This window comes from Triticum aestivum, chromosome 4A (assembly GCF_018294505.1).
Source record: "Triticum aestivum cultivar Chinese Spring chromosome 4A, IWGSC CS RefSeq v2.1, whole genome shotgun sequence".
In the NCBI taxonomy this organism is placed as follows: Eukaryota; Viridiplantae; Streptophyta; class Magnoliopsida; order Poales; family Poaceae; genus Triticum; species Triticum aestivum.
This window is the reverse complement of record NC_057803.1, coordinates 643,937,494-643,949,639: the sequence shown is the minus strand read 5'-3', so window position 1 is coordinate 643,949,639 and position 12,146 is coordinate 643,937,494.

Below are 12,146 nucleotides of genomic sequence, written 5' to 3'. Positions count from 1 at the left end.
TTAATGAACTTGTATGTCTCTTTGGTTTGGACAGTCGTTTAACTTATATGTAATCGATGCTATTTATTATTAGGACCATGAATCATGCTATTAATGTGTTGCTTTTCTCTTCTGATCCTTTTGTTGCATACTTATATATTGCTTATGTATTGTCTGTGAATTGCTACTAACGTTTTGTTTGGCTAGTGCATAGAGATGCCGTCGTATGTCGTGTACAAGGATAAGGTTCTCGGAGTCTACCGTGACTGGGAGGAGTGTCGGAGACAGGTTCATCGTTTCAGCGATAATAGTTACAAAGGGTACACCACTAGGGCGGAGGCGAAAGCTAGATACGCGCTCTATCTAGCGGGAGAGAGGAGGCAGCGTTGGAGGAACCGGATAAAGACCAGTTTCATCGTGATGATGCTCATCATGATGACCGCAGCTCTCTTCTATGTGATGGTAGTTTAGATGATCGATATCGACTTGTAATGTGAAGACAAACTCGCTATTCGCAGTCTCGAGACTTGTAATGTTCTAACTTTGTTCGGTATTTTGAATTCGGAGACTAATATGATGAATTGTATTCGGACACTAATCTTTCATTGTATTCGAAAAATCTGTTGTTTATATATTGTGATGTCTATATTCTGTGCAGTAATATATTTTGTAACCTGTGCAAATATCATAAAAGAAAAAAAATCCTAATATTCATACTAGTGGCGCACCACACTGCACTTTAGTGGCGCACTGCAATAAACACACTAGTGGCGCATTATCTAGAAGTGCGCCATTAGTAACCCAGAGCACAAGGTAAATATGGCCCCCTGGGAGGCATAGTAATGGCGCACCGTTTGACATACTAATGGCGCACTCCCTGGTGCGCCACTATTGTCTAGTATACTAATGGCGCACCAGGGGTGCGCCATTAGTATTAGTTACTAGTGGTGTGATGATAGTGGCGCACGTGTAGTGCGCCATTAATGGCCAGAACAGGTGCGCCACTAATTAGTTTTTTCCTAGTAGTGCTATGATGATACCGGGTTTTGTCACAATTATCGTCATAGAAGTGTCATATGTATGACAAAAAAAAATCGTTCGGCCCAAAATGTCATGGATGTGTCTTTTTTTGTAGTGTTGGGTGTCTTGCCAACCACCTGGACGTTCTCCCTTGCATCATCATCAGTGGGAAATTCAACTGTGAATATGTTACCGTTTGGAGCATTGTCGGCTGCTGCACTCCAATTCCATGCTTGGTTTTCTTCAAACACAACGTCGCGTGAAATCCATAGATGCTTGGTTTGTGGATCGTACAAGAGGTATGCCTTGGTGCCGGAATTCCTCTCGTATCCGATGAACACCATCTTGGTGCTACGATCAGCAAGCTTTGAGAGATGCAGCTCCGCCGTCTTCACATGCGCCACGCATCGAAGTGCGTAGATGAGACACATTCGTCCGTAAATTGCTTCAAACGGAGTCTTGCCGATCACCGCCTTTGTTGGAGCCCGATTGAGAAGGTAGACCGCCGTCGAGATAGCTTCTTCCCAAAATGTCCCCGGCAAGTTCTTGCTCTTGAGTAAACTTCTCGCCATGTCAACGACGGTTCGATTGCGCCTTTCAACAACATCGTTCTGCTGTGGCGTATAAGGTTCCGTCAGTAACCTCTTTATGCCAATCTTCTCGCAGTAGTCGTTGAACTTGTTTGACGTAAACTCTCCACCGCGATCTGTCCGTAGAGTGCGAACCTTCAACTTGTGTGCCATCTCCGTTGCAGCCTTCAGCTTCTTGAACGCTTCAAATGCCTCATCTTTAGATCGTAGAAGAATGAACCACATGTATCTCGAGTAGTCATCTACCACAAGGAAGAAGTACTTCTTTCCTCCGTGAGTTACTGGGGTGATAGGGCCACATACATCACCATGGATCAACCCGAGTGCATCACTTGCACGATAGGTAGACTGAGCAGGGAACGGCCTGCGATGCTGTTTTCCAACCAAGCACCCGTTACATACTCGATCTACATGGTCGATAAACGGCATCCCAGATACCATCTCCATCTTCGACATCTTCTTCAAGGCGTAGAAGTTAACGTGTCCAAATCTAGCATGTCATAACCAAGAATCATCATCACTCTTGGCGAGCCAACACTTTGGTTGAGATTGATCAAGGTTGAGGATATAGAGCATGTTCCGCGTGAGACACACACGCTCGCATGTTTCGGAGGTTGTCGAAGATCGTCATCACTCTGTTCTCAATATCCACCTTGCATCCATTCTCGTCAAGTTTCCCGATAGAGATGATGTTGTTGCGAAGCCGTGGGATGCATTACACTCCGGTGAGTATGCGATGTTCTCCTGTGAGACCCTCGAAGAGGACATAACCTTGCCCGCAAATCTCCACATTTGAACCATCACCGAACTTGACCGAGCCTTGAACATCATATTCTAGCTGGAGAAACTTCTCCTTGCACCCAGTCATGTGGTTACTCGCACCCGTGTCTTGATACCACGACACGTTCTGGCTCCCGGATAACTATGGTGTTACCTTTTCCTCATGAAGTAGCACCTTCCGGTTTGGTTTCACAACCGTTGTTTGGACGAGATCACAAACTTCGGCCATCAGAAGACCTGGACGTTCGTCTTCCTGCTTCGCCAAATTTGTCTTGATCTCCCGCTTGTTAGGCTCCGGACAATTCTTCGCAAAGTGACCCACCTCGTTGCAGTTATAGTACTTGACCTCGGACATATCCAAGTTCTGTGGCTTCCGCTCTTTAGTTCGGTCCGCCTTACCACGACCTTGTGGCTTGCCTTTTGCTTTGCCTTTTCTGGTTTGTCCGCCGCTCTTCGTGTTGTTTGAGCCTTCGCCGACGTTGCACCTTCCTTTGCTACTTGGGGACTCCCAATCTGCGCGCGAGTACATGACTTGGTCACCACCTACTCCTTTGCCTTTCCGACAACCACGAGCATTCTCTTCCCATGTCCGCAAGCGTCTGATCGCCTCCGTTATGGTCATGTCATCGATGTCGTAAAGCTGCTCGAGCGTGCCGTTGATGTACGTGAATTTATCAGTCACCGAACTGGAAAACTTCTCGACAATCTCGGTTTCCTCGAGCTTCGCACCAAGCGCGCGGATCTCTCCCACCAATGTAGTCAGACGCATGGCATAGTCGTTCACCGATTCAGTTTCCTCCATCTGCAACTTGTGAAATTGGCGCTTCAGCACTTGTGCCCGAGCCTTGGTGACGCAATCTTCTCCGATCCTCATCTCTTTGAGTGCGTTCCACGCCTCTCTTGTTGTCTCGAACTCCGCCAATGTCATCAGCACGGAATCTGGCACAGACTGGGCTATGGCGGCCATGGCACCTTCGTCGCACTCCTCGTCGACGTCTCGTCTGTGATGGCCTGCCACACTCGAAAGGTTTGGAGTAAAATCTTCATCTTCACCGCCCACACGCCGTAGTTGGCGTCGGTGAGCATCGGGTACTGGACGGGGATGTTGCGATGCACATGTACGTTGGCGCCGCCCGCTCCGCCACCACTTGTTGCTGACTTGCCGTCTTTCTTCACCTTGTCGCCATTCTTGTTCGCCTTGGAACCACCGTTGCCAGACTTGTTCGCGGACTTGACCGACTCAGCATCGCTGTTAGTCATCATAGATCGTCGAGGCTCTAGATGCCAATTGTTGGTTTTTAAACCTTGCCCGTATTCGCCGGCAGCCAAAACACGTAGTGCAAGCTAGCTAGACGAACAAGCTAGCACACAGCTTAATCGATTTTACCGTACGTGCGTATACGAGGCTGGCTTGTACGTGCGTGTGTAGGAACTTGCGATCAACAAGACGCGACCCGAGCATGTTACAACTCGGTTTACAAGACTCCTTTTTTCCTAAACAGAAAACAAACTATCTAGGACACTTTACGTGACGTTTAGTCTACAACTAGATTAATTACTACACAGATTCCCCTACACTAGTTCGGATTTTAGCTTAGAAACAGAACATACAGACGCTATAAAAACGATCTGAACCCAGCATGCACACGTGACCCAAAATTGCTCCAATATATTCACCCCGACTTACTTTTTTAAGGGACACCATCGAAGTCATACAATAATTTTGACGTCCTCTGAAGAACACAATACACTCTACCGAGATGAACAGAGTCAAGAGTCAGAGCCGCATATTGCTTAACTATTGTCTACAAGGCAAGAAATTCAGTACTACCCCTGATCCATTTAATGTACTAAATCCAGCGGCAATTAATATGGATCATGCAAAGTAGTAAGGTTGCTTAATCTGATAGAAGCATTTTTAGCAGAAAAAGATTTATGTACTGCCCTCGGGTTGTAAAACTTTCTCATACATTCTATAAGTCATAGGAAAATGGTAAAGGCTTATCATTTTCATAACTTTGACAGATTATAAGGAAGATAGTCACGATATACTGCCACAAACAACTACAATAATTGTCAACATATAATTTTGCTGCGTCAGATCTGCTAGTAGTTTGTACTTGTCTCCTTGTATGCTTAAACATTACCGTTGGGTAAATTATATGTTGGCTAAATACTTTATTTAATTTCACTTCTTGGTTTGCTTAAACAAATCCTTGTATTATCCCATGAACGGGCAGATTCTGCCATAGCCTGGGGGACGCTGTATGCCCTGTCTCAGACTTGAGTGACCATCGATTTTCTCTTGGTTTTCCTAGACGAATGCGCCGGCTCTTTTTACTATGCACTTGGCAGCAAGAGTGGAAAATGACAATTCTACCCTTCCCAGTACATGTAAACAGTTTCATTGTTTCAGCTCCTATTTTTAACAGCGTCGAAACACTAGTGCCAAATTTCTGAAAGGAGGACAGTTTTCACAGCACTAGTGGCCTAGCCGTTTGCTCGGTGGGCAGCAAAAAGGCGTCTGCGTGCTCACGCATGCGGTTACCCTGCATTCTGCTCTGGGCTCGCAAGATGCTGACCATTGTAACTGTTCATGCCCTTTAAAGTTGAGTCATGTGCTATGGTACATCCCAGGTCAGCAGTTCAGTGGGAGTACTTCTATTGTTTGCAACAAGTTTTTTATTTATTTGCTCAGTTAAAAATAAAAACTGTTTTTACTGGTTTCAACTCTAAATAGGATATGGTTTACAATTATAATTTACTACTCCCTCCATCCCAAAATAAGTGTCATGAGCTTAGTAAATTTGTATTAAAGTTAGTACAAAGTTGAGACACTTATTTTGGGACGGTGAGAGTAGATCAGATACCTCACTGTTCATATTATCAATTACTTTCTCTGTTCAGGTTTGTTCGACCCCTCTATATTGGATTAAATTTTGACCCAAAAATTTAACTTATATAATATAAATTATATGCCACAAGAGTATACCGTTGGAATCCTTTTTTGAGTACAAATTTAATAGTATACTTTTTGTTGTATATATCACATATTTTGGTAGTTTAAATACATGACCAAAGTTTCCGTGCTTCTGTAGACTCAAGATTATTAACGCTTTTCTTAGATAAAACTAGACTAGATTCTAACCTAGCAATGGAGGAAAACACAATACGGTCACACTTAATATAATCAGATGAAGGGCTGAGTGCACACTTGATGCTAAAGTGCTTCAATATATTCGCTCTGAAGTTCCTTTCAGGGAAACCATCAAAGCGAAGAACCATTTCTCGTCCCGAGAACACGATACACTTTTACCGAGATGAACAAAGCCGCATATTGCTTCATTGTTGGATGCAAGGACAAGAAATTCAGTAGGAAACTTCATATCCACTACCTACAACATGTGTGCCAATGTAAGGCTGCTCAACTCGATCAAAGCATTTTCAACAGAAAAACATTTCTCTACTGTCCTTGGGTTGTCACACTTTACCATACACTTCTTTTACTACAATGTGGCAAGTCGTGGAAAAAATGTCAATACAATTTTGACAAAATTTTGGAAAAATGTATTGTTTGCTAGTCACAATATACTGGCACAAATAATTGCAACAATTTTCATGGTTGTAGCAATATTTTTACAATTTGTGGTATCCAATTTCACTACGTCAGGGCCCGCTAATAGTTTCTACTTATCTCCTTTTCTATCCGACTCCCACAATGGAACAAAACTGTCGGGCTTTCTTATATGAACATCCAATGTAAATTATCTATTGGCTAAATACATTATTTAATTTCAATGAAAATATCCTTTGCATAAAGGATTGATAAAGCTCTCGTACGCTCTTCCTACCAAGGACTAAGTCATTACCAACAGATTCTTACCAGTTATCTACTGATGGACCAACGACTTCATATCACTGCCTACTTCCTAGGTCTTGTCTTTTATAAGAGGAAAGCCCCGCTCAGCAAAAGATGACTGATACATGTGCCATTTCGCTTCTCTTCCTTTAGTTTTGCAGACTCACTTTAAGCATTGTTTTGTTTTTCGATAAAGAAGCATGATTTTGTTGTATCCCTAAACATTAGAGATGGGAACATTATTGGCATAGGCATGGAAGGCACCAGGAATCTTCCTTAGAGTTGTTCAAGTTGAGCTTGTATATTGTTTGTCATAGCTTTACACATTAGAGATTCAGATTTTATTGCTTCTGGCATATAAAGCACCAGGAATCAGCAATTAGATTAACTCAAGCACAACACGAATACGGAGTTGCTTCTCCATCCTCCGCTTGATAACTCTGTTAACCAGAGCCCTCTTGACTCTTGCTTCAGTTGTGTTATACATTCATGATTGCAGGACTGCTCCTTATGCTTGGAACCAAATTGTTGCTTCAGTTGTGCTATACATTCATTCTTTTGGAAAAACAAAGTTTTATTTTAGGTCGTAAACACACGATAGAGCACTTGAATGCAAGCAATGGCAATAGCACAAAGCCATGAAAGTTTACACTACAGATGCTAAAATCCTTGAACCGAATGGCTCGCCCATTCAACATTTTTGCAGACTAATCTAGAGAACCAACGGTTCACGTTATCTCATACATGCACAATCTTTGAGCATATTCCAGTGGCAAAGAGATTTTGATACTTAACCATGAAATGGTGAGAAGTGAGATAACTTGGAAAGTGACTAATGAATTAGATGGTCCACATTATCAGGTCAGGTTACTACTACAAAAGACCTCATCAGGTGGCAACTGGATCATTACCGTCCTCCAGCTTACTACTACAAAAGGCCTCCCAAAAGACATCTTCATCAGCTCGGTTCGGATCCTCGGCATCAGCCGCTGAGTTGCTGAACCACATCATCCATCGTCGGTTTATGGCTCGCCGCTTCACTCATGCAATGTGCAGCGGCTACTGTAAGCTTGGCAGCCTTGGTCCTCGAGAAGATGCCGCCGAGTTTTGGATCTATCAGGCCTTTGAGGTCACTGGTTGTGGTGCCCACCTTCAATTGAGAGACGACTCTCCTGCTTGTGACGACATGGAGAACAACGATCCCGAAGGACAAGACGTCGTTCTTCTCGGTGAAGCGACATGTGTTGGCGTACTCGGGGGCAATATACACTGTAGTTGCGTTGGCCTTCAGGGTTGAGAATATGATGTCGTCAGCGAACTTGTGCAGTCCTGGGACTAACAGTTGTGGGAGAGATGGTGTTAGAGAAAACTCCAACACGTCGACCCATTTCATCTGCGCATGTCCGTTTGGCTCACCGCGGAAAAAAAAAAGTCGACCCAATGTGCCAACCTAAACGGACGCGCATCCGCTTTTCATCCACCTTGCGACCCATGCCTTGCCCAGATTCATGTCTCATTTGCGTCAGCGCGGACACGAAGCAAACACGCGTGAAGTGCGCCTACTCCTTCCCCTGGCCCACCAGTTGGTGGCACATTAGCCATTCTCTTCCACCATCAAAAGCAAACCCTCGAGCGGCCCACCCCATCGTCACTGCCGTCCAGTTTCTGTGCCCCTACCAGCAGTCTGCGCCTACACACCCCACACACCGCCACCTCCCTCGTTGCTGCTACCACTGCGTCGCCGCGCCAGCTCCTTCATCTAACGGCGCCACGCTCGCCTAACGCCCTCAGGCTAGCTACCTGTACCAGGGGAGGCGTGCGTCTCTTCGCAGACCAGCTTCTTTGACGACGCCCGCAAGTTGTTCGACAATTTGCCCCGAAGGTATAAATGGACTCCGCCGACGAGTTCTTTTTCCACAATTTCCTCTGCGACTCCGAAGATGAGGAGATGGTGGTTGCAGTGTTGGTCCATGATCATGTTAGTAGGCAGTGGTCATTGTTCCGGGGCTCTATCCCGGGCACACTCCCGGTGTTGAATCGCAACCGAGAAAGCGTCCATTTCCTTCATTGGAATGACTATTTGAGACACCCAAACCGCTCTTCAAACATCACCAATCCGGCGCCGTTTCTGTATGGCTAGGCATGTTTTCAACCGTGTTCGAGAGAGGGTAGTCAGATACGATAAGTAGTTCGAGTGCAAGGAGGATTCCCTTGGAAAGATTAGCTTCTCTTCTTATCAGAAATGCACTACAGCTATCCGAATGCTTGCATACGGAGTGCCATGTGATCTCATTGATGAGTACGTCTATATGAGCGAGTCTATGTGCCTAGACTTCATGTATAAGTTCTGCAAGGCTGTGATTGTAGTATTTGGCACTGAGTACTTGAGAGAGCCAACTGATGAAGATACAACCCGCTTCTTGGCGATGAATGCCGGCAGGGGCTTCTTAGGGATGCTTGGCAGCATAGACTGCATGCACCGGGAGTGGAACAACTTCCCTTCTGCTTGGCAAGGGCAGTATGGAGGCCATGTCAGGTCCTGCAGTGTCATACTTGAGGCCGTGGCCTCACAAGATCTCTAGGTTTGGCACTCTTTTTTCTACATGGCCAGATCGATCGCACAATGGTATCAACGTGCTTCAACGCTCAACGGTGTTTGCAAGGCTTGCCGAAGGCTACTGCCCGCCGGTGAATGTTAACATCAACGTCCAGAACTACAACAAATGATACTACCTAGCTGACGGTATCTATTCTCAGTGGACCACTATTATGAAGATAATCCCCAATCCGGTCGAAGAGAAGAGGAGGAAATTTTCCCAAGAGCAAGAGAGTGCTAGGAAGGATGTCGAGCATGCCTTTGGTGTTCTGCAATCTCGATGGGGCATCGTTTGATATCCTGCTAGAACTTGGAGCACCAAGAAATTGTGGGAGGTGATGACTGGTTGTGTGATCATGGAGAATATGATCATAGAGGTTGAGCGCCCAAAATAAATCTACGATCAAGGGTTTCAGTTCCAGGGTGACAATGTTGTGCCTCAGCATGGAGGAGGAGCGGCAACATTTGCATAGTTCATCCAATTTAGGCATCAAATGCATGATTGGGAAACTCACATTCAGCTGCAAGATGATTTGGTTGGGCATATGTGGACTCATGTTGGCAATCAATAGATGTATCTTCTTTTAAAATGTATTTGAGACAATTTAACTTTTATTCGGCTTGTAAACTACTCCCTCTGTAAACTAATATAAGAGCGTTTAGATCACTAAAGTAGTAATCTAAACGCTTTTATATTAGTTTACGGAGGGAGTATGATATATTTATTTGGGTTGTGGAACTATACTATAGTTGTTTGCTTGTGAAACTATGCAAAATGTGTGTATATTGGTTGAAACGATGGCAAGCCTGCCGCGCGGGCAAATATGGGTCAGCGCATTGGGCATACTGCCGACCCAAATCAAAAACAGGGCGGACACTGAGTGGGCGGCCGACACAAAGAGATAAAAAGTGAACAAAGTACGCGTCCATTTAAATCGGCGTGTTTTCCAAGAAGGATTTTGTCGGCCGATATGTTTTTTAAATCGGTACTCGATACCGTCGAAACCGTCAAAGCAAGGAAACACTTTATATTTAACCCAGTGAAACACACTTTATCAAGACCGGAATTTTTTTGGCGTGCTCCTTCGGAATTTATTTTTCGACATTGGATGCTCATACTCAAGCAACATTGGATGCTCGTACTCCATGCAGATGAGTGAAACTTTGGGGCCACGGCTGCTGCATCATTGCATCCTTGCAGCAAACCGTGCGTAAGGATCGATTTGTCTCGTCCCAATCGTGCGCAACTTCTTTCGATGGTTGGTTGCTTACTTTTTTTCTTGGTTTGTTTAAACAAATCCTTGTGTTGTCCCCATGAACGGGCAGATTCTACCATTGCCTGGGCAGTATGCCTTGTCTTAAACAAATCCTTGTGTTGTGACCGTCAATTTTCTCTTGGTTTTCCTAGACAAATACAGCGCCGGCTCTTTTTACTATGCACTTGGCAGCAAGACTGGAGCATGACCATTCTAACCTTTCCAGTCCATGTCAGTAATTTCATTGCTTCAGCTCCTATTTTTAACAAGGACGAAACAATAGTGCCAAATTTCTGTGACAACATTTACATGCTGACACGAGGACAGTACTATTGGCAATATTCAGCCCCAACGTTTGCTCAGTGGGCAGCAAAAGGGCAACAGCATGCTCATGCCTGCGTCAGCATCCTGCCCACAATGATGCTGACAATTGTAACTGTTCATGTCCTTTCTTATTTTCCTTGAGAGATTCAAATTTTAAAGTTGACCCATGTGCTACAGTACAGCCCATGTCAGCAGTTGGGAGTACTTCTGTTGTTTGAAGCTAGTTTTATGTTTTGGTCATTTATAAAAAAAACTATTTTTATTGGTTTGAACTCTAAGAGCAAGATTTAGATGTAGAAATAACTTTACATATCCGAGGCCTAAAAACAATCCTTCGACAGAGGGTGTAGATGTAAAAAATTACAGTACCTCCTTCAAGTGGTGTAAAATACAACACCTGAAGAGGCAAATTTGTATCTTCAGCTGCCGGCTGATGTAAAACCGCAGTTGCGCGCGAACGGCCAACCGTCACTTCATTTCCTTCCCCACCCACCGCGTGACCGCATCCTCCCCTCCCGCTGCACTTCCGCGCGCCGCCCACCCACCGCACCGCCGCTAGATCCGGCCTCTCCACCGCCCCCATTGTAGGTTTCGTCGCATCTCTGCCACTGCCCGCTTCCAAATCGGCCGAGTCGGCCTCTTTTCCGCCGCCTGATTCAAGCCCATGCCGCCGCGTCGCCGCCCGATTCAAGCCCTACTCTACCACGACGCCACCCGATTCAAGCCTAGCCGCCACCGCGCCGTTGTCGCCGTGACGCCGAAGAGGCTCTCGAAGAGCAAGACGGGCTTCTTCGAGGTGCGCGCGATGCCATCCAGGAACTTCGGGGTCGAGTTCTCTGAATACGTCCGCCGCTTCTGGCTCGGCACGTACGACACCTTCGAGGAGGCCGTGCGTGCGTACGACGTGGCAGCGTGGCATGCCAGCCGGCCGAGGGCGGAGCACAATTTCTGAAGATCAAGACCCGGGCGGATGCGGCGTTCCTCACGTCAGAGAATTCCTGGATGGAGGAGAGGCCGACGAATAAGAAGCTGGCGATTCGCGTTGCTCCCGGCGCAGCCATGGTGAGGTCCACGGGAGCATCTGGAGTATCTCCAGGCCGAGCGCGAGTTCTTCTAGAAGCGCAAGGACTTGCTGAAGAAGAAGGGGTGAAGGAGGACGAGACCGACCCTCGACGGTCATCCCCATCGAGACTGGCTAGTCAGAATGGGGTGACTCGGAGGAGGAGGACAAGGAGTCCGACGACTCCAGCAAGGAGGAGTTCTGGGAACAATTCAAGAGCGTGATGGGTAGTTTTATGTCGGATGTAGTTGAAGTAGTTGTTTGAACTAGTAGTTGTAGTTGGAGTAGTATTAGTAGTAGTAGTAGTTTGATGGATGTAGTAGTTTGAACTAGGATTATATTTAATTATGTTTTAATTAGAATTATGTTTAATTACAACTATGTTTGCTTCAAATGATCTTGCTATGTTTGAAATTATGTAGTAGTTGAACTAGTTTTACATCTTCAAATTAATACATCATCTGTTGGAGTAGGAGTTTTACATCACCAAATATACATCATTTGTTGGAGTTGAGACCTTTTTGAGATGTAAAGAGCATATTTTGGTGATGTAAATTATACAACACCTGATTTTACATCTCCAAATATACATCTTCTATTGCAGATGCTCTAAGTAGAATATGGTTTCCAACTATACTAGATCAGGCATTTTACTGTTGATATTAGCTATTACTTTCTCCGT